The 20,640-nt window shown below is 40.9% G+C and overlaps 1 long non-coding RNA gene across 1 annotated transcript in view; it reads left to right on the forward strand.

The window, feature by feature from the left end:
• Positions 1-20,640, forward strand: part of LOC132652129 (uncharacterized) — a 199,241-nt gene that overhangs the window by 177,378 nt on the left and 1,223 nt on the right. The window contains exon 2 of the long non-coding RNA XR_009589612.1: positions 9,835-10,340. This is a non-coding gene — a long non-coding RNA (uncharacterized LOC132652129). The remainder of the gene's footprint in view (positions 1-9,834; positions 10,341-20,640) is intronic.

A 20,640-nucleotide genomic window follows, 5' to 3' on the forward strand; every position in this document is an offset into this window, starting at 1 on the left:
TCTTTCCGTTTTCTGATATCTTCTTTTCATTCTTTCTTCAGAGACTGGAAACTTTTTCATACAAGTCTTTGACTTGCTTGATTAAGGTCACACCAAGGTATTTCTGTCCTTTGTGGCTATTCTGAAGGGTGTTGTTTCCCTATTTTCTTTCTCGGCTCTTTTGTCTTTTGTATACCGGAGGGCTACTCATTTTTTTGAATTAATTTTCTATCCAGCCACTTTCCTGAAGCTGTAGAAGTTTCCTGCTAGAATTTTTGGGGTCACTCATGTATACTATCATATCATCTGCAAACAGTGTTACTTTTACTTCTTTCTTTCCAACTTGTATCCCCTTGATATCCTTTAATTGTCTTGTTGCTCTAGCAAGGACTTCAAGAACTAGGTTGAAGAGATATGGAGAGAGTGGGCAGCCTTGCCTTGTCTCTGATTTCAGTGGGATTGATTTAAGTTTCTCTCCATTTAGTTTGATGTTGGCTATAGGCTTGCTGTATATTGCCTTTACTATGTTTAGGCATGTGCCTTGTATCCCTGATCTCTCCAAGACTTTAAACATGAATGGATGTTGGATTTTGTCAAATACTTTTTCAGCATCTAAGGAGATGATCATGTGGTTTTTTCCTTTAGTTTTTTTATATGATGGATTACATTGATGGATTTCATATATCTAATTACCCCTGCATGCCTGGGATGAAGCCTACTTGGTCATAGTGGATGATATCTTTGATGTGTCCATATATTCAGTTTGCAAGTATTTTGTTGAGTATTTTTACATCAATGTTCATAAGGGAGATTGACCTGAAATTCTCATTCTTTGTTGGATCTTTGTGAAGTTTAGGTACTAAGGTGACTGTGGCTTCACAGAATGAGTTTGGCAGTGTTCCTTCTGTTTTTATTTTGTGGAATAGTTTGAAGAGTATTGGTGTTAGCTCTTCTTTGAAAGATGGTAGAATTCTGCACTGAAGCCATTTGGTCCTGGACATTTTTTACATGGGAGACTTTTGATGACTGCTTTTATTTCCTTAGGGGATATAGGACTATTTAATTGATTTGCCTGGTCTTGATACAGCTTAGGCAAGTGGAATCAGTCAAGAAAATTGTCCATTTCATTTAGATTTTCAAATTTTGTGGCTTATAGGCTTTTGAAGTAAGACCTAATGATTGTTAGGATTTACTCAGTGTCTGTAGTTATGTCCCCCTTTTCATTTCTGATTTTGTTGATTTGGACAGTGTCTCTTTGCCTTTTAGTTTGGTTGGCTAGAGGTTTGTCTATCTTGTTGATTTTTTTCAAAGAAATAGCTCTTGGTTTCATTGATTCTTTGAATTGTTTTCTTGGTTTCTAATTTATTGATTTCAGCTCTGAGTTTGATTATTTCCAGCCATCTACTGCTCTTTGGTGTGTCTGCTTCTTCTTCTTTTTTTTTTCCTAGGGTTTTCAGGTGAGCCATTAAGTTTCTTGAATGAGATGTTTTGAGTTTCTTCTTGAAGGTACTTAGTGCTATGAACTTTCCTCTTAGCACTGCTTTCATTGTGTCCCATAAATTTGGGTATGTTGTGCCTTCATTTCCATTGAATTCTAGGAAGACTTTAATTTCTTTCTTTATTTCTTCCCTGACACAGTTGTCAATGAGTAGCGAGTTCTTCAGTTTCCATGTGTGTGTAGGCTTTTTGCTATTTCTGTTGTTGTTGATGTCCAGCTTTAGTCCATGCTGATCAGATAGGATACAAGGGATTATTTCAATCTTCTTGAATCTGTTGAGGCTTGCTTTATCACCAACTATATGGTTTCTTTTGAAGAAGGTTCCATGAGATGTTGAGAAGAAGGTAAATTCTTTTGTGTTTGAGTGTAAGTTTCTGTAATGTCTGTTAGGTCCATTTGATTCATGACCTCTGTTAGATATATTGTTTCTTTGTTTAATTTCTGTTTTGTTGACCTGTCCTTTGTTGAGAGTAGGGTGTTGAAATCTCCCACTATTAAGGTATGGGAATCTATGTGTGGTTTAAGTGTTATTAATGTTTCTTTTGCAAACGTGTGTGCCCTGGTATTTGGGGTGTAGATGTTCAGGATGGTGATGTCTTCCTGATGGAATATTCCTTTGATGAGTATGAAAGGTCCTTCCCCATCTCTTTTTATTAATTTTCGTTGAAAATCTATTTTATTAGATATTAGAATGGCTACTCCTGCTTGCTTCTTGTGTCCATTTGCTTGGAAAACCATCTTCAAGCCTTTTAATCTCAGGTAATATCTATCTTTGTAATGTAGGTGTGTTTCTTGAATGCAACAGATTTTTCAGTCTTGTTTACACTTCCATTCTGTTAGTCTGTGTCTTTTTATTGGAGAATTGAGTCCATTGATGTTGAGAGAGATTAATGACCAGTGGCTGTTAGATCCTTTGATTTTGATGTTGGCTGTAGTAGTGTGTTTGTGGCTAGGCTACTTTTTGTTCTGCTGTAATGAGGTTAATTATTTCCTGTGTTTTCTTGAACGTCGTTAGTTTTCTTGGATTATATTTTTCCTTCTAGTGTCTTCTGCAATGCTGGATTTGTGTTTCGGTATTGTTGAAATTTGTTTTGTCTTTGAATATCTTGTTTTCTCTGTCTATTAGGATTGAGAGTTTTGCTGGGTATAGTTGCTTGGGCTGACATCTGTGCTCTCTTAGGGTCTTCATGATATCCATTCAGGCCTTTTTGGCTTTCATAGTCTCTATTGAGAAGTCAGGTGTGATTCTGAAGGGGTGCCATTATATGTTACTTGCCCTTTCCCCATGCAGCTTTTAGTATTTTTCTTTGTACTGTATACTTACTGTTTTGATTATTTTGTGCCAGGAGGATTTTATTTTCTGTTTTGATTTATTAGGTGTTTTGTTGGTCTTTAGTATTCTTATAGGCCTCTCCTTTAAGTTGGAGAAATTTTCTTCTTTGATTTTGTTGAAAATATTTTCTGGGTTTTGGAGGAGGGAATCTTCTTTTTTCTCTATTCCTATTATTCTTAAGTTTTGTCTTTTCATGTTGCCTTGGGTTTCTTGGATGATTTGTGTCTGGAATTTTTTAGATTTATTATTTTCTTTGATGGATACATCGACTTCTTCCATTGTATCTTCCACATCTGAGATTCTTTCTTCCATCTCTTGTAGTCTATTAGTTACGCTTACCTCTGTAGTTCCTGTTTTCTTTCCTAAGTTCTCCCTCTCCATGATTTTTTCTGTTTGTGTTTTCTTTAATTTTTCCAATTCTATCTTCATATCTTGCACCATTTTGTTGATTTCCTTCACCTGTCTGACTGTATTTTCCTTCAATTCCTTCACCTGTTTGTTTGAACATTCCTCTGTTTCTTTTATTTCTTTCAGTGATTTAATTATTTCTGCTCTGAAAGCAACAAACTGTTTGGCTGCATCTTCCTGTATTTCTTTACAGATGGCCATAATCTGTTTGACTTTATCTTCCTCTAATTCTTTATGCATTTTATTTGTTTCCTCCATTAACCTCTACATAAGCATAGATGTAAGGTCACGTTCTTGAATTTCACTTATGTTAGGGTGTCCAGGGCTACTTGCCTCTTTATAACTGGGTTCTGGGGATGCCATATTGCTTTGCCTTTTGTTGGTTGTGCTTTTAAGCTGTTCTTTACCCATCTGACTGTCTCAGGTATAGTCTGTTAATTTCTGGTGCCTGCTGGTGTCCTGGGGTGGGGAGAATCCCCTTGGCAGGGTTCTGAGGGAGGCCTCCTCAGCTTTTTAGGTATGGTCAACTGAATGGTGGTGCTTCTCAGGAATTTTCACTGTTCACCTCAGGCATATGGACCTGTGTCATAACTGCGGTGTTTAGGAAGGCTCTCCTCTCATCACAAAAAGTTTTAGAGACAGCTGCCCTGCTATTTATTGGGTTTCTTGCTCTGAATTTACTGAGTTGCTTCTGCTGCTCTTAAGCTGTATTTGCTGGCCACAGCCCTTTTGAAGAACCAGGGAGTCCTGCGGTTTTGTCAGTTTAGCTAGGGATAACTGGTTGCACCTTAGAGCAGTATCTGAGTGCAGACTTTTGCAGGTCTGAGGTTGCAGCTGTGTGCATCAGTGCCCTAGCTGTAATCAGTGGCAGGTGAGCATGGCACTCATGCCTGCAGTAGAAGGCCAGAGCCTAGAGCCTACATGAACCCAGAAACTCTTTTGGAGCTGGGTGTCCTGAGCATTGGATCTGATGTTTTCCCCACTGTGGGGTTTCCTCCTGACAGTTACACCAGACTGCGGTGTTTTGGAGACTGCAGTTCTGTCTGGGATGGCAAGTAGAACACACAGGCACAGGCATGTGGCTCTGCCTTGCTGGCGATTGGCGACTTGGGCATTTGTAGAAACCAGGGAACTTTTCCTGAGAACTTTTTTTGGGAGGGAGGGGTGTCGTCTGAGTGCTCTGAGGTCAGACCTGCTGTGGGTTTCCACCTGACACAGAAATTCAGTCTCTGGTGCCCTGGAGCCCATAGTTCTGTCTGGGGCAGTGAGTCAGGCATGCAGGCTGCGCTTGGGCACCCACCGACCCTAGGTCTTTTCCAGGGATTGTCTGGGTAACCTAAGGTTGTTCCCGACTATTTCCTGCACTGTGGGGTTTTCTGTCAACTGGAAATCCCAGCCCCTGGCATTGTGGGGCCCGCAGTTTAGACTGGGACAGTGATCAGAACACGCTGATGTGTGGCTCTGGGGTGTCGACCAAGTGCCTGGTAGAACCAAGAACTCTTCCGTGGTTTAGCTGGGTGACCAGAAGCTGATTGAATATCACACTATGGGGTTTTCTCTCACCTGGGAAACACATACCTGGAAAGTCACTGTAGACAGCATAGACAGCAAGGTAGAGACAGCAGCTGTGTCAGACATCTGGGACTTTAGGGTCCTTGTGGGAAGAGGAAAGTTAAGATCAGAGCTACATTTTCTACAGAGCATTATTTCTTGACTTCATCACTAGTGAATGCTGACTGGATAATCCTTTGTTGAGGGAGATTGTCTTCTTCTTTATAGGCTGTTTAACAGCAACCATGGCCAGTAGATGCCAAGAGCTTCTCTCTTTCTCAAATTATAGCACCACAAGTTATTTCCCAGGGAATAAAACTGCTCCTGTTTGAGAACCACTGTCATCAAGAAGAGAGAGAGAGAGAGAGAGAGAGAGAGAGAGAGAGAGAATAGAATCATCAATAAAGAAAGGTAGACAGCTCTAATTTTAAGGAAATGACAGGTCATGTATAAGTACCTCCTGCATCATCAGCCTAGAAAGCTCTTCTGACTTTCAGGCACTGCTTTGAGCTGCTAACATCTCCGCTGAGAAGTTTCAAAGAGTGTACTCATGCCCTGACATCTTTCATGTCCTTTCTTCAGGACTTTGGGTCTCAGTGAGTATGCTAAATTAGAACACAAGAGTTCATTTTGACTCTAGAGCTCAACTTTCTTCTTCCTCATCTTCTGCATGCAATCAAACAGAAGGATTTGTTTATGGCCATAAGAAAGAATGAAACAATGTGATTTTCATAACAGTGAACAGAACTGAAAATTTTTGTATTAAATGAGATAAGCCAGTCTCTTAAATACAAGTATTTCTTGCTTTCTCTTCTTTGTGCGATTAAGGTGGGAGAACAAGGCTCAAAAGTCAGAGGAAGATAGAGTTGTGGAAGGAGAAAAGACAGATTGGGTGGAAGGATGGCACTGGAGAGGATGGATATAATCAAAGTACATAGTAGGCATATGTGGAAAAGTCCCAAGGGAGCACATTACTTTTTATGATTGACATAATGTCAATAAAATGTGCAGAAAAAAGTCTTCTTGATTCTTACCATCAAATATCTCCTGAATTCAAATGCTTTGCACCACTATGTTACTATGGTCAAGCTGGAATGATCTTTTTGGTGAACCTCCATTATTAAATCTGGAAAGGCCAAGTATTTAGCTCTGGTTTCTTCTGTAACCAAGAGTACCTAGGGCGACTAATGAGGTTCTACTAGTCCGTCTTCTGAGAGGTTTTGAAAGATGCTATTATCTAATAGAAGTCACAGAGGTGCTGCAATCATCCCTTGTAATCATCCAGCTGCCTCCAAGACCGACTTCATGCTGAGAGCTGAAACAGTCACCTGCAGCCTTGAGGAAAAGGCCACAGGAGTCCACAGAGTGCTAGCCTGATGTTGCCTAACAATTAGATTCCCAGCATAGCTGCTGCTGCTGTCCCATCATACTTTTCCATATGAAGCAGGATCCTTGTTCATTGATGCTGCTTCTGAGGCATTCCACAGTGGCGCTCTTCTAATTGATTACGGAGTCACCAGTCCCGTGACACTTTCAGTGGTGGTGGTAGTCTAAATGTTAGCCTATTTTCTTGTAAAGTGATACAGAGTGATGTGGATAAAGATTCGAAAATGGGCTCTTTAAAATTTCTTTTGCCTCACCTAATAATCTTGCCAATATAAGCCCAGTGGAGGAGCTGGATCATCTTCCACCCTCCTCCAGAGGGCATAGCCTGACTCATTAGGTTTGGTGCAAGAAGAGTTATGGGAAGAAGCCAGTACCTGAGTAACAAAGAGCTGACACACAGCGAACTCTTACTTCCCATTAGACACTCTTGTACCAGCAACCTCTAGTCTGAGAGAGCTTTATAAAGACGCTGAGCACAGATTGGCTAAAAACTCTAGTTTACACATGTGCACTTAGGTCTCAGTCTGCCTTTGTACCACTGTACCACCGTAACCTGAGCCCCTGGGCTGTGTGCCTGCAGTGGCCACTGCGCATCCTTGCCAGTGAAGGAGAAACATTAGCAGAGACACACAGACAGGAAAGATGTACAGCTTCTTCAAAACAATTCTGTGAGACAGTCTGTTCCAATTTTATGGGTATAGGAGATCATAAGTAGGGAGAGAGCTCTGTATATATGTCCTGACTCTTGATTTCTTCATTCTGTTGAGCCACTGTGGATGTTCATCCTTTGGGACAAAACACCATCAGATCATAAGAAATCTCCACTCTATGTGGCTCCCACTGGGATCATCAAGTGGCGATTCCTCATCTGCCCATGGAAGGCTTAATGAATCAATTTCCCACCATAGAGCACTAAGTGGCTTGGTTATCTTGAATAGTGTTCATGAAGACACTGCAATCCTTGATATTACCATTTATAGAAAGGTACTATTCTCATATTTGTTTGCTATGATTACATGAAATTTTAAAAAGTTAATGGGTGGCAATTGAGAAATATTCCAGTGGCAATAATTCCTTTTTTTTAAAATTAAATTAAATTTTATTAATTACACTTTCTTCACTTTGTATCCCCCCATAACCCCCTCCCTCCTCCCCTCCCAGTCTCACCCTCCCTCCCCCTTCTTCATGCATGCCCCTCCCCAAGTCCGCTGATAAGGGAGGTCCTCCTCTCCTTCCTTCTGATCTTAGTCTATCAGATCACATCAGGAGTGGATGCATCGTCATCTTCTGTGGCTTGTTAAGCCTGCTCCCTGCTCAGGGGGAGGTGATCAAAGATCAGGCCAATCAGATTATGTCAGAGGCAGTCCCTCTTCCCATTACTATGGCACCCACTTGGACACTAACTAAAATGCCATGGGCTACATCTGAGCAGAAGTTTTAGGTTATTTCCATTCCTGGTACTTGGTTGGAGTATGAGTCTCTGGGAAGACCCCTGTGTTCAAATTTTCTGGTTCTGTTGCTCTCCTTGTGGGGCTCCTGTCCTCTCCAGATCTTACTTTTTCCCACTTCTTACATAAGATTCCATGCACTCTGCTCAAAAGTTGGCCATAAGTTTCAGAGTCTGCTTTGATAGTCTGCAGGGCAGAGCCTTTCAGAGGCCCTCTGTGGCAGGTTTCTAAGTTGTTTCCTGTTTTCTTCTTCTTCTGATGTCCATCCTCTTTGCCTTTCGGTATGACAATTGAGCATTTTAGTCAGGGTCTTCTCTCTTAATTTGTTTCTGTAGATGTACAGATTTTAATAGGTTTATTTTATGTTATATGTCTATATGAGTGAGTATATACCCTGTGTGTCTTTCTGCTTCTGGGACAGCTCACTCAGGATGATCCTTTTCAGGTCCTACCCTTTACCTGCAAATTTCATAATTTCCTTTCATTGCAGAGTAATACTCCATTGTGTAGATGTACCATAATTTCTGCATCCATTCTTCAGTTGAGGGGCATCTGGGCTGTTTCCAGTTTCTGTAATAACAAATAAAGCTGCAACAAACATGGCTGAGCAAATGTCCTTATTGTGTACTTGAGCCTCTTTTGGATATATGCCTAGAATATATAGCGCTTCTTGAGGAAGAGCTATTCCTAGTTGTCTGAGAAAGTGTCAGATTGATTTCCAGAGTGGTTGTACAAGTTTACATTCCCACCAGCAGTGGAGAAGGGTTCCCCTTTCTCCACAACCTCTCCAGCATGTGTTGTCGCTTGAGTTTTTCATCTTGGCCATTCTGATGGGTGTAAGGTGAAATCTCAGGGTTGTTTTGATTTGCATTTCCCTAATGGCTAATGATGTTGAGCATTTCTTTAAGTGTTTCTCTGCCATTCGATATTCCTCTACAGGGAGTTCTCTGTTTAGCTCTGTTCCCCATTTTTTAATTGGATTACTTGGTTTGCTGCTTTTCAACTTCTTTAGTTCTTTATATATACTGGATATTAGCCCTCTGTCAGATAAAGGGTTAGTGAAGATTCTTTCCCAATGTGTAGGCAGTCATTTTGTTTTGATGATAGCGTCTTTGCTTTACAGAAGCTTTTCAGTTTCATGAGGTCCCATTTATTGGTTGTTGCTCTTAGAGCCTGTGCTGTTGGTGTTCTGTTCAGGAAGTTGTCTCCTGTACCAATGAGTTCTAGGGTTTTCCCCACTTTTTCTTCTAACTGATTTAATGTGTCTGGTTTTATGTTGAGGTCTTTGATCCACTTGGACTTCAGTTTTGTGCAGGGTGATAAGTATAGATCTATGCATTTTTCTACATGTAGACATCCAGTTAGACCAGCACCATTTGTTAAAGATGCTGTCTTTTTTCTATTGAATGATTTTGGCGTCTTTGTCAAAGATCAGGTGTCCCTAAGTGTGTGGTTTTATTTCTGGGTCTTCTGTTTGGTTCCATTGATCCACCATTCTGTTTCTATGCCAGTATCATGCAGTTTTTATAACTGTTGCTCTATGGTACAGTTTAAGATCAGGGATGGAGATACCTCTTGAAGATATTTTATTATAGAGGATTGTTTTAGCAATTCTGGGTTTCTTGTTATGCCATATGAAGCTGAGAATTTTTCTTTTCATGTCTGTAAAGAATTGTAATTGTTGGTAATGGCCTTTAGAGAGGAAATGCTTAAATCACTGAAAGAAATAAAAGAAACAGAGGATTGTTCAAACAAACAGCTGAAGTAATTGAAGGAAAAACAGGAAAATACAGTTAGACGGGTGAAGGAAATCACCAAAACGGCTCAAGATCTGAAGATAGAATTGGAAAAAATTAAAGAAAACACAAATGGAGGAAATTGTGGAGAGAAAGAACTTAGGGAAGAAAAGAGGCAATCATTTCTTAATAGAGAATTTGAACATGCTACTTTTTAAGAATCGAGCTAGCTCTGTGCATATGGATTTAATGGAAATGAAGGTAGCACAGGTAGCAGATGGGAACAGTTCTCTGTGTCCTCATGAAGTAGGCTCATGCTGCTGTTGATGATGACCTCTACCTGAGTGGCCTGAAGCACAGCAGTTATATCCTGAGCCATTGCCCTTCAGAGTCAAGGACCACATGGCTGAAATCATTTTGATTGTTCAGCCTCCTGTTGAATTACTTGTTGTATCCTGCACCATATGCCCTAACCATTCTGCTTTATTTTTCCAGGTGTCTGTGAGGCATCTTGCTTATTGACCAATGCGATATATTTCATATGGAGCTGCCCAGTTCCAAAACTGGTCACCTGAAGCCTGAGCACAAGGGAAGAGATCTTAGCATCATCTGTGCTGACTCATAAAAGAGATTCTGCAAAGGGCAGCTATAACCCTGGGCTAAAGATTAGATGACAGGACACCCAGAGTTTTCTGAGTTTAATTTGTAAAGTTTCCTCAGCATGCATGGAAGAAAAAGTACATACAGGGAGAAGTGATAGAAAGAAAATGCATGAAATTGACTAGCAGGAGACTGCAGGTTATCAATTGTTCCAGAAGACAGCTGCCACCACCTTCGCTTTGCCTCCAGCCTTCTGAAATTATTTTTGGTGTGGGTGAGAGGGATTCTTTCTTTTTCTCTTCCACATCAAATGTTGTGCTGGACAGCAATGAAGCATATGGTCAGAGCCAAGTCTTGGATTGGAGGCAATACTTCTGAGCAAGATGCAAGCCTCTTCCGAGGTATGTAGCTGCAAGCCGCTGGGAGGAGCCATCTGTGCCTGGAAGACAGCAGAGCTGAGGATTGTTGCAGGGATGTCTACTCCTATGGAAAACAATGTTAAGTGAGGGGGAAATTTCTCCTTTAATATTCCACATTCTCCTAAGGGGACTGCAGGGGAGTGGCATTATGGAGGGCAAGGAGATGGAAGAGGCATCTCCTCTAACACACAACAGACGAAGTTCTTTCGCATTCTGTGGGTAGTCACAGGTTAACAGCGTTCTTTCAGAAAAAAGATTATTAGTTTTTGAGTGTGATGCAGGCATCAATGCAGCTATTGTATATGGAACATTTAGTCCTCAAAGCAGCCATGTCTGCTGGGTGAGACAATTCTCCATGACAAATGATATGTAGGGAAGTCATGTGATTTACCCAGGCGCAGGCAGGTTTTATACAGCTCCCTAGCTCTACACAATGTGACCTAAGTACTTAACAATGTGATCGGTGAAGTCTATAGAATGATTTTGTGCTTGGAACATTCTGGGTAGTGTCTCGGCCACTGTGACTGTTGAGTGATATTACTTTCACCTTTTAAGTGGGAGGAAACTAAGATCCCGAGAGCTTAAGAAATTAGTTATATGTCTCTGGACAAGATACCTGACACGTCACAGTTCTCTGTGACAAGTCCAGTGCTTTTGCTGGCCTTAACACTAAAACAGAAGAGAGTTAAGAAAAACAAAAGTTGTGTTTCTGTGGTGAGAGCCTTGGAAAACCAAGGCAGCTTCAGGGAAGGATCCGTAGTGACGACTGTGAACTATATAAGGAGGTTTTATTACTCATGTGTCTACCAAGCACAGCAGAGGGAAAAGCGCCTGATCCCCTGCCCTGAGCCCTGGCCCAGGAGGCTTAGATAATGGAGATTCAGATGAGTGAACTTTTCTTCTGTCATGGAGGGCACCTGCGGTGACCCTGCCTCTCTCAGAAGCCACTTAGGATGCCAAGGTAAAGATAAAAGCATCTTATTAAAGGGTAGTTGATACACAGGTAATCAGGTCAATGTAGTAATCCTGGCTCTGACAGTCCTAAATTTCATTTAATCTGTAAGATGAGCGGGATCAATCTGTGCAGTTTCTTTGAGAAAGCATGTGTAGAACTTAGCCTAATGGCTGGTCCACAGCACATATTCAACATGGGTCCTCCGTTCATTTTTTATTTTTTGTGGTTATTAATCTGTACCATAGATACTCAGAGTTAATTTTTCTGTAGTATGCACATAATTTTTTTCTTTTGAGGGATGGTAGTATGTACTTTGTCTCTTGAAGTTGTACAAATTTTAGAATTTAAAATAGAATTTAACATTGATTTTGACTGCCTTCATTCCACTTTCTCCACTTACTGGACTGCAGCTCTTATTGTGGACTCAGGGTTACAGTTATGCTCCAGGAATTCCAGTGAGAAAAGACAGATCTCAGCATGCAAATAATCTAAGAGACAGAGTCTTGTGTAGTCTAGGTTGGCTTTGAAATCACTATAGAGGCAAAGATGGCCTTGAAGTTCTTGTCCCACCTCTACCTCTCCAGTGGTTCGATTACAGGCATTTGGAACCACACCTGGTTTTATGCAGTGCTGGGGATCAAACTCATGCCTTTCTGTATTCTAGGGGTGAAGTAGTGACACTAGCCAGCTCTGTCCTTTTTAGAAGGATGTATGTTATTCCTGTGACATGGAAGCAAGTAGGCCAAGAACATGATTCAAAGGCTGTTTTGTAATATTAGGTAGTGTCTAATGTGATGATGTCACATGGTCTTCTGTGGGCAGACACAACACTTTCTTCATTTCCTATTAAATAATTTTATGTTTTGCAGCGAAAGTGAAACCTGTTCATGTTTAACAAATTCAATTAGCATCCAGTGGAAAAAAGACAGCACCACCTTCCTGCGTTGTGTCTCTGTTTTCTGCTGCTTAAGATTTCGCACTCTCACCAGCCATTTTTAGACAGTTGCTTTGTCCACTCCAATTTTTTATTATTATCTCTTTTCCTTTCTACCGTTATAATTAAATAATTTCCCCCTTCTCATTCCTCCCTTCAAGCCCGCTTACATACCATTCTTTGCTGTCTTTCAAATTCGTTATATCATTTTTCATAAATAACTCTGCTCAATCTATATGCTGTTATTGCATGTACATATGTTTTCAGGTCTTACCTTTAAAAACACTGCATGTTATTTTATGTGTATGATTGCTTTGCCTGCTTATGTCTGTGCATAACATGAGCACCCCATCTGGAAGAGGGTATTGGATTACCTATAACTAGAATTATAGACAGTTGTGAACCTCCATGTGGTTGCTAGGAATTAAGCCTGGATCCTCTGCTAGAACAGCTGGTGCCTTAACCACTGAGCCATCTCTTCCAGTCCCTGAAATAATCATTTTTATCTAAGTGAATACATACAAGTTTAATTTCAAACACTGTTTGAGAACAATATTTATCACTGAATCTGCAGCTTCATATCTCTACCTTTATGCACGCACACACACACACACACATACACACACATACACATTTGTATAAAGCAACTGTAGGCAACAGTCCTAGAAATGGAACTTCTCATCTCCAGGAAATGTGTTCTGTCTTCCAAATTACTCTTGGGAGAGATTGTAGTTTCACTATCAGTAAATAAGAATAATTTTTTTCCTTACACTCGACACAAAAGCGTTATTAGTCTACTAAATTTTAGTGATCTTTATACACTTGGGAGGATTGACTGTCTGAAAGACCAAGACTATTGTGATATCAATTCTAAAAAAAAATAACCACCATATAGTGACTATGAGGCCAGACACTTCTGGATGAATTCTGAGTCTTTAATTTATTATTCCAGACAAGGTTGTCTGTCAAGTTCTTGCCTTACCTTCTTCTTGGAGAAATTAATTCATTAATACAATCGTTCAAAGAAACAGTCTGTTAAAAAAAAAAACAGAGGCATAGAGTCAAGACAAGAACTCAGCCTGCCACCATACTCTCCAAATGAGATTTTCTTAGGGTCTAATTAGAAAGGATAACCATAGCGCTAAGAAACAATCTGGATACAGTCTGTTAGACCTGAAGCAAAGTTTAGGACAAAAAGGCCATCAGGACTCTACCATTGTAGTGGTGTGTATGAGCATGTCTGCCTCTCATATATTTGAGTGTTTGGTTCACAGTTGATGGAACTATTTCAGAAGGATTAGAAGGTATGGCCTTGTTGAAGCAAGCCCACTCCCCTTCCTTTCAGTACCAGACAATAGCTATTCTACTCTATGTTTCTAGGAATTTAATTTGTTAGATGTGAGTGAAATTACAGAACTTTGATCTTTCTGTGATTGTCTCTTTTCACTAAATGTAACACCCTCAAGTTTCATCTGTGTTGTCATACACTGCAAGCTTTTCTCTCCTTTTAAGGATGAAAAGTAGAGCCAGCATATAAGTACCACATACGATTTATCCATTCTTTCACTAAGGGACATATTACACCATCTCACATCTTTGCTGCTGTGAATAATACTGCAGTAAATACAGAAGGCACAATCTCTTCCACATCCCAATTTAATTCTTTTGGATAAACATCCAGAAATGGGATTGCTGGACCATATGGTAGAACTTGTATTTTAAGTGTGAGGATCTCAAGTAGAGGAGTGATATGATTTGGTTCACATTTCAAAAAGATCGCTCTAAGTGTCATGTTGGAAATATCATAGGTTGTCAAGAACAGAACTCAGAGAAAAGGTAAGAACTATTGCAGCAACCAAGGAAGAAAGGTCAGGGCCACATAGAGACATTTCGGATTTTCACTAGTGAAGATGTGAGTGAACCACACTTGCTGGCCTACTATGTGTTGCTGTGAGTCAGTGGCTTCCCAGAAGACAATTTGTGCAAAACCTCCATGGGACTGGTGCTGGCCTTGGCCTCGGCAGTGTCTCACACTGGGTGGTCATAAATTTGGTCCCTTTCTTTCTCATTTTTGATTGTTTGATGGGTTGTATTGGTGAATTGGTACATTTGCTTTAGAGGAGAAAATACGAAGGATTAAACAGGTAAGATATAGCATATGCATTTGCTGTTGTGTGGGCTCAAAAAATATTGTATGTGATATTCCTGAAAGAAAAATTATCAGATCAGAGGGTTGGAGAGATTGTGCTCTGCTTGTTCAGGTACATTGTGATGGAGGTCAGGGCCACAGAGGCTGAAGAAAATCTGTTCCCACATTCAAAACATGAAACAATCAAAAACATCTTGGAGTTTGACTATTTAGTGGTTCCTATCCGGGTTGGTCTCAATGCCTGCATCTCAGTCTACAGGAAACATTCTAGATACTAGGCAGATTATCCAGAGTCAAATGGAGCAAGTCATAATCAAGAGGAGATTAGTAAGAAGGCATGAAGAAAGCCACATTTTCTTTGAGGGAGGATCTAAGTGGAATGTTGACAGGGTGGTTAGAGGCTAACAGCAGATGAGAAAGGCTGCAGTTTCTAAATGACGGTATGAAGCCAACAGGCTTAGATGGGTCTGCCCATGCCAGTCATCCCCACCCCCACCCCAGGTAAATGAGTCAAGTGTTTGTGATTCTGTGTTCACTTACCTACTGTCCTATTATCATCTGTATATTGAAAGAAACTTTTGGGTAGATATAATCCCATCATGAAAAATAAATTGCTTCTAGAAGACATTCGGTACTCTGAAGTTAAAGGAGCTATTAGTCCATGTTTATTAATCATTTGTTGTGGGCTACAAACTCTTCTAAGACCTCCACATCTACTTGAAACTTTGTATCAACCTATGGAATAAAACAATTCCGTCTCCATTTTACAGGTGGAAGATTCCAGGTTTGGTAACATTAAGTTGGTCTAGCCCAAGGTCGTAGCCAGGCTCAGTTTTGGGAGCATGTGCAGTTGCCGTGGCAACCCACTTCAGAGAGATTTTTGGTTGTTTAGTGTTCTGAGTGGCATGAGAGCCTGATAGTTCAAAGCATTGCTTCCGAGGTCTGTCTTCCTGGTTCTTAATCCTGACTTCACTGCCTAGGTAAATCGGGCGAGACTCTCTCCTCAGCCTCACTTTCTTCATTACAACATGGAATAAAAGTTCAGTATAGTGTCTGATCAAGATAAATGACAGATGATCCCCCCACCTCAGCCATTTTCTGCCATGTGTCACGGGGCTCCGAGTTTCTTCTTTAGAAACATCAAATGGCTTTGCAAAGACTTTGAATTCAAGGTAGAGTCAACACCTATGGCATATTTCCCAAGGTAGCACAGGTATTCGCTATCAAACAAATTTAGAAAACATTTCTCACAGAACTGTAATGTAAGCCAGCATGTTAAAGACAGCAAAATCCCGTAGATGAGAAGGATTGCGATGGCTGAGTCTCCTGTCCCCAACCAGATTTTTTTTTTTTTTTTTCCCTGTGCCAGAATAAAATCAGCAGATAGTAAAGAATGAACAAATGAGAACTTTATTGACCTGGAATTAACCATTTAGGAGGGAAAACAGGTCGCCATAGGGGAATGGCAACTTGAACGAAGAGTGAGAAATTCGAACTTTTGGTAGCAGCGGGATGCTAAGGAGAGAGCTTGCCAGCAAGTTAGGAGGTGAGACAGATTTGGGAACTGTTTCAGCTCCTGCAGTCCTCGGAGCAGCAGCAGATCAGAAAGGCTGGGGTTGCAGGTCTCAGAACTAGGGCATCTTGGAAAGGTCGCAGCAGGACTAGGAGGGAATTCCTGTCTGCAGCCAGAATACGGAATCTCAGAGGTTGAGGCGGAAATGAGATTGCTAGAGAGAGCAGTGGGGGCGCAAACAAGTGACTTGCTTAACACAGAAACCCATGACGTGGTGCGCCTCCAGTGAGTCTGTCCCCAGTAAGTCTCAAAAGCATTCTTTCTTTCCCTCCTTGAAGAAAGGACCCCACTCCTCTGTCCAGAGCCCACCTACTCTCTTTTATAGAGCCAAGTGAGCCCTGATTGGCTGAATGTGTAAGCATGCAACTGAGGGGCCAAATGGAAGGACTCATTTGGCCTTGTTACATTTGGAATTGCTGAGTAGAAGCTGAGCAGGTAAAAGTTACCTGATCAGGTTGGTGGGCTTCCTTTTCCAACAGGATGATGGTAGCGGTAAACAGCTGTCAGAAGGGTGTCAAGAACAGTCTGCACTCACAGGTTTTGACTGTTTTTTTTTTTTTTTTTTTTTTTTGGTTGCTGTGGTGACATTCCAGTAATCTTTGTGCTCAGAGCTGCTGCAGTGATCTCAACCTGGAACTATCCCACTGCTGTCACATCAGGCTTCAACGGATGGCTACAGGAAGGACACTTCAATCTTTGATCATCCTTGTGGGCTGGGCCTGTTCCTGGCCCCACTTTGTTTGGGACTTTTCACATCAGTTTCTGTCCAGCCAGAATTTTTCACATGTGGATCCTGGCTGCAATTTTGCTGACAGCTGGGGCCTTCCCTAAAACCTGGCAGGATGCTGTCAGATGCAGCCCACCACGCTAGGTCCTTGCGTTGGGGGTCGGAACTTCAGGTTACTATCAGGTTCTGAATCTGCGGCCTCTCCTGCCTCTTCGGCATTATTTACATCATTATTCCCTAAAGTGATTGGACCTGAACATTTCATATGGTTGCTGTGTACACTGGAAAGGGGAAGTCTTGGCTTTCAACTTAGATATGTCGTATTTTTTTCCCTTGATTGGTTCTCAGTCCATTTAGGTTTTTCCATCTGTGAAATGGGAATGATGATAAAAATTTGTTCACAGGGCAGGGGAGGAAAGGCCTGGGAAATGACTGCATCAGGTAAGCCCTTAATAAATAGGATATTATTATTACCATAACTATTTATTCAAAACCCAAGGGCTCATATTATCCCCCGTATATATTTCTGTGGTCCAAGTATTTGTTTCTTTATTTTATCACTCCTCTTACAAAGTGAAGCTTTCGATTGTATGTGGTTTTAAATTGTGGAATTACACAGACAGCAAAGATCATCACAATCGCTCTGAGGACTGCTTTGGGCCACGCATTGGGTTGTAGACAATACTACACCAATTAAAGTGTTAATACTCCTCACTCCTCTCTTGAACTTTCAAGCCATGGAAGATAGGCAGGTTGGGTGCTGTGAACACCTCTGGTGAGGCGCCTGTTTTCACTAACCTCCTGTCTTTGATGCTCTCTCAGTCTTTACCCCTGGGAACACCCCTTCAGCCATTCATTCTGCCACTTCTAAAAGCTAATGCCCACAGCAAGAAAATTAAAGCTCATTTTCACAAAAGTGTGCTCTGTGAGTCGTGTCTACCTATCTCTCAGACAAAGATCCACGTTGATTTTGGTATCTGCATAGTGAGCCTGTATCTCAGAAAGATGTTTATTAGAGTTAAAAAAAAAAGATAACTAGACAGATACTTGTGAAAATAGAACTCCTGGGGATCAAGATCTAGGACGTCATTAATTTGCTTCCTTGCATAGCTACTGGAGAGCACAGCCACAGCTCCTAGGAGTCTCCTGTGACTGTTAATTAATTTACTAATTAACATGCACATTAATTCATTATATATATATTGAGAAGGTTCCGGGGACTAAGTACCAGGTTAAGTTATTTAAGGGCAAAACCAGCACACAAGACTTGATTTCTGCCGGTAAAGGAAAATCTCAAAGTTCAAAGTAGGAAACACATATGTACAAATAATTTTGATTAAAAATATTTTTAACGTAACTAATGGTTATGTGGCAGGGAAGAGTTTGTTAGGTGGGTTTATAGAGTTTCCTGCTGTTTTAAGTGTAATTTCTCTTCTCCTCCCTAGAGATTCTTGCTCTTCCAGATAACTTGAGAGGGTTGAGTGGGATAGACTCAACAAATGGACAGAGGAGAAGAATAAAAGCAAGGCTTGTTGGAAAAGTTTAGTTCATTTAAGAATCTTTCATTAATTCTTTGACAAGGCCATATAATGTGTTTTGATCGTATTCACTTGTCTTCCAACTCTTTCCAGGTCCACTCCCTCCTCCCTACCCTTCCAAATCTGTGTCCTTTAAAGAGGAACCGTCAAGACCAATCTGAGCTGCCCAATATAAGTGGGTGCGTGGTTTTCAACGGGAGTGTAGAATACTTAGCAAGGGTGCACTCTTAGGGAAAACCGACTCTCTTCTTCAAGTAGCTGTCAATTTCCAATAGCTCCTCGGCGGGGGTGGTAGGACTTTCTGACCAGCTCCTCTCTCTGCTTGGATTTGGTCTACACTGGGCTTGCATAGGTACTGTGTATGCTGACACACTGCTGTGAGTTCGTAAGTGTGGCGGCCCTGGTGTGTAGAGAAGTCACTGTTTCTTTGCAGTCATCTGCTACCTCTGGCTCTTACATTCTCTCTATCCCTTCTGCTGCAATGATTCTTGAGACTTTGGAGGAAGGCGTGCATTATAGATGTCCCATTTACATCTAAGCATTCTGCTGCCTCATAGTCTCAATACTTTGGCCAGTTGTGTTTCTCAGTGTTGATTGCCATCTACCACAAATGGAAGCTTCTGGGATGAGCATGGAAGATGCTTTACTCTATTAGTATAATGAAAAATCATTAGTGATAAGCTTAATACTATAACTGCATAGAAGAATAATGGCAGTAGGTTCTACCTTAGGGCCTATAACCAGTTCAGGAACATGTTATTGGGTTTCATGACTGGTCCAGAAAGACATGCTTATTGGTCTAAAAGTGGTATGAACATCATGGGAGTGACTGCTTACTGGTTGATTTAAGTTTTGCTCCACAAGAGGAAATGTTTAATTTTTTTGACATAATAAAGATGATAAGGAAGATGTGGGCTACAGTGGGAGATGCTTCATGATATAATATGTGTTTATTGTTTGACTCCATTGACTGTATGGTAGGAGAGAATTTCTTTAGGGTGCCAAGGTTTCTCAAAGGTAACAGCACTTAATGGGGTCCAGCCTTCAGAAGGTTTTATATTTGGAGACTCATAGGAATTCAGAGGAGACAGAGAGATACTAAAACAGAGATGACCAGAGGAAATGCTATCCAGGGTAAAACTTTTTAATTGGATGTTAAAAAATAATAGACAGATGTTGAAATATAAAGATTTAGGAGAGATCTGAAATTTAGCCATGGGGTACCTTTTAAAGAAAGCAGCATGGTGGAACATTGCCATCAGGATTCATAGATGCAAGCAGTCTGGGGTTTATAGGGCAGTAATGAAATAAGCCTTTACGTTCTAGTCAAGGACAGAATTTAGTAAATATTTGTTTCTTGTCAATTAGACATAAACCTATACATATCTTGGAGGAAAACATCAATTTAAAAATGCCTTCATAAAATTTTCTGTAGGCAGTCTGAAGGACATTTTCTTGATTAATAATTGGTGTGGAAGAGCTAGCTTATTGTAGATGGTGCCACCTTTGGGCAGGTGGTCCTGAGATAATTAATAAACTAGGCTGATGTTTAATTTCTTGAGTTCTTTATGTATTCTGGATATTAACCCTTTGTCCCATGTAGGATTGATGAAAATCTTTTTCCAGTCTGTAGACTGCCATTTCTTTGTATTAATAGTGTCCTTTGCTTTAGAGAAGATTTTTCAGTCTCAAGAGGTGGCATTTATGAATTGTAGATCTTAGAACCTGAGCTGTTGGTGTTCTGTTGAGGTAGTTGTCTCCTGTGCCAATGAGTTCAAGGCTGTTACCCACATTCTCCTCTATAACCCAACTAAAAAAAATGGGATACAGAGCTAAACAGAGAATTCTCAACAGAGGAATCACGAATGGTAGAGAAACACTTAAAGAAATGCTCAGCATCCTTAGTCACCAAAACAACTCTGAGATTCCACCTTATACCTGTCAGAATGGCTTAGATCAAAAACTCAAGTGACAACACATGTTGAGAGTATGTGGGGAAAGGGGAATACTCTTCCATTGCTGGTGGGAGTGCAAACTTGTACAACCACATTGGAATTCAACCTGCCACTTTCTCAGGAAACTGGGAATAGCCATACCTCAAGACCCAGCTATATCCCTCATCCTGAGTGAGGTAACACAGACCCAGAAAGACATGCATGTTATATACTCACTTATAAGCAGATTTTAATCATACGTACAGGATAGACATACTACAATGCACAGACCCCAAGAAGATAAGTCCGTTGGGCATCTTAGGTTTCATGTCATCCCACTAGTTAAGGGAGTGGAGGATATCTCTGACACAGACTATGTTGCTTGCTTTCTGGTCACTTCTCCCTGATGGGACTTCCCCACAGGGGAGAAAGACAAACCCAGTCCTCTTGTGAAGAGATGAGCTGGGGTGCC

Source organism: Meriones unguiculatus, chromosome 2, assembly GCF_030254825.1.
Source record: "Meriones unguiculatus strain TT.TT164.6M chromosome 2, Bangor_MerUng_6.1, whole genome shotgun sequence".
NCBI lineage: Eukaryota > Metazoa > Chordata > Mammalia > Rodentia > Muridae > Meriones > Meriones unguiculatus.